Below are 2,511 nucleotides of genomic sequence, written 5' to 3' on the forward strand. Positions count from 1 at the left end.
ACAGTAAAACATGTATCAGTCTTTTGTTAAACAACTAAATATGCCATCAAATATACATTTTTATATAAAATTAATGCCAAACAAAATAGCTGCACCAACAATAGGATACAGAAACCAAAATTGCTACTTATCACTAATATATATTTCTTTTCAGGCTAAGCAAAATGTTCAAAAAAGAGATTTCATTTAATCAAATGAGAAACATTTAAATTACATATCCACAACAGACTAGGGAACAGTGACTTGTCCATATATACATTAATTAGTTCAATAATTACATATTAATATGATATTCAGAAAAAGTAGCTTGAAGTAGTGTCAGATTTTTTTAAATGTCATGAATATGGACATAACATTTATTACTCATATAATGGATGGCAGTCTATACAAACTACAAAATTAAAGATCTTTATGTCTCCCCCTGACTTTATTTTTTGTGTTTGGAATATTGTTCAATTGGCATGGAGTAATTTATCCTTTTCTCTCTTTTTGAGAAAAATCCCTCTGTATCCAACCATTTGATTAATTATTTAACTGTCACATTATAAATTATGCTAGCAGAAAATGCATCTCCTGATATAGTATAATACTTTCTTGTGTGCTTAATTTAGAAAGCACACAAATCTTTCAGAGTAACATTCATTGTTTACATCCTTGCCATGGTTTAAACAAAGGTCTGAGTAATAATAATAATGTCAATCCTGTCATTTCCTTAATTTAAAAAATTTCCTAAGAAGCAATTCTGTATTAACTTGACTGCTTTTGCTGATATTCTTCAAAAGCATAGCTGCATTAATTTACTGTTTTTTAAAAATGGTTGTTAATGTTATAAAATTACATGTTGAATTCCTATATATAAGAAACCTATCACAAAAATTGCAATTACTGTGAATGTAAACACTGGTTTTCAGTTTTGCCTATTCAATGACTGTTAAGAATGAATACAAAATGCAAGGTTTATTTAACTAAAGCACTATCATTTTCATACTTTTACAGCTGAGAAAATACTTGTACCTAAGTATCCTGTATCAGATTTGTTCTGGTGTCCCTTGAGAAATGCAATGTAAGTGCTATCAGGTCGATTTTTTAGTCACATTCTCCTAAAGGATAAACTGAGCAGACGGTTTAATGCTCTCTTCCACATAATTCAGCAAAGGACAGGCAAAAGGAAAAATAATGCCCAGGAGTTCTGATACTTTGGCATTATTCTAAGTAAGGTATGACAGGCACATAAGCATTTTTATCATCATCTGAAAAGCAATCCAGTCTGCAGAATTCTGTATCTAAGATTTCTGGTCACTTTACAACTTTTTAAAAACCAGTTCAAAAGCTACTTCCTTCTCTTTTTTCTGGCTAGAATGACAATACTTCCCAATTCCTTAGGGCCTTGTTTATATCTTTATAACATCGTGAACTATTTTTTGTCTCATGAGATCGATTTTTTAAATGTTTGTGTTAATCTACTATTTAATTGGGAGCTTCTTGAGAACAGGGACTCTGTCTTAATCATCTATAATGCGACTGGCAAACTGAGGATTTCTTATTACTTCTAGGAAATTACTCATCTACATAAAATACTGTAATGATAGTACCTACCATATAGGTTAATTGTGAATATTAAATGAAATAACATATGTAAAGTTTGAAGCACTGTTACATAGTAAGATTCACTAAATGTTAGCTATCACTATATATAGTATTACTTTCATAGTGCCTAAACTGAAAAGTATTCAATAAATGTTTACTGAGCCGAAGACATCCAAAGAGACAGACATACACATACATAGCTGAGACTTTGTACAGGAAAATGTCATCGTTAGTCCATAAAGTACATTTAAACTTAGCTATTTTTTAACTTAGTATTTTTCAGTGTTAAGTATTTTCTTAGTTATTTTCAGTTTTACTGTTTTACTGAACATATTTTTATGTTTTACTAAAAATATTAGGAATAAAAATTTTAAAATAGTCTTAATATTAGGATTACTTTCACTAATACAAATATGTGAAGGTGAAATTCTATCACAATAAAATTTGTAAGACACCAAGAGGGTTAAATTCTATTGGAATTTTGTTATAAGCAACAATAAGGCCATATTTTTTAAGCATTTTTCAAATACCTCCATGCCTTAGTAAAATAAAAAATCACGTTCTTTAACAAAAAAAACAAACTAACCTTTTTCCACACCTGTTGCCTCACTTACCCTTCATCAGAAACCTGTGAATCACATAGATTAGGCTACATTTCCTTTATTTGGTAGATTTGGAAAAGGAGCCTAAAATTTTTAGGGATCATTTTGCTTAGAGGCAATTTAATTAAAAAACAACAAACAGTGCTCGCTTCGGCAGCACATATACTAAAACTGGAACGATACAGAGAAGGTTAGCATGGCCCCTGCGCAAGGATGACACGCAAATTCGTGAGGCGTTCCATATTTTTATTGTGCAAGAATGTTGAATCACAGATCTGTACCTCTGAAACAAATAATACATCATATCTTAAAAAAAAAAAAA

The 2,511-nt window shown here is 30.2% G+C and overlaps 1 non-coding gene across 1 annotated transcript; it reads left to right on the plus strand.

Moving 5' to 3' along the window:
• The first annotated feature begins 2,330 nt into the window (after positions 1-2,330).
• On the plus strand, positions 2,331-2,437 carry LOC115942599 (U6 spliceosomal RNA). The gene has a single exon (XR_004077234.1). It is a non-coding gene; the product is annotated as a U6 spliceosomal RNA (small nuclear RNA).
• The last annotated feature ends 74 nt before the right edge of the window (positions 2,438-2,511 follow it).

The sequence above is a fragment of the Leptonychotes weddellii genome, unplaced genomic scaffold, assembly GCF_054177405.1.
Source record: "Leptonychotes weddellii isolate Sample4059 unplaced genomic scaffold, ASM5417740v2 HiC_scaffold_10625, whole genome shotgun sequence".
In the NCBI taxonomy this organism is placed as follows: domain Eukaryota; kingdom Metazoa; phylum Chordata; class Mammalia; order Carnivora; family Phocidae; genus Leptonychotes; species Leptonychotes weddellii.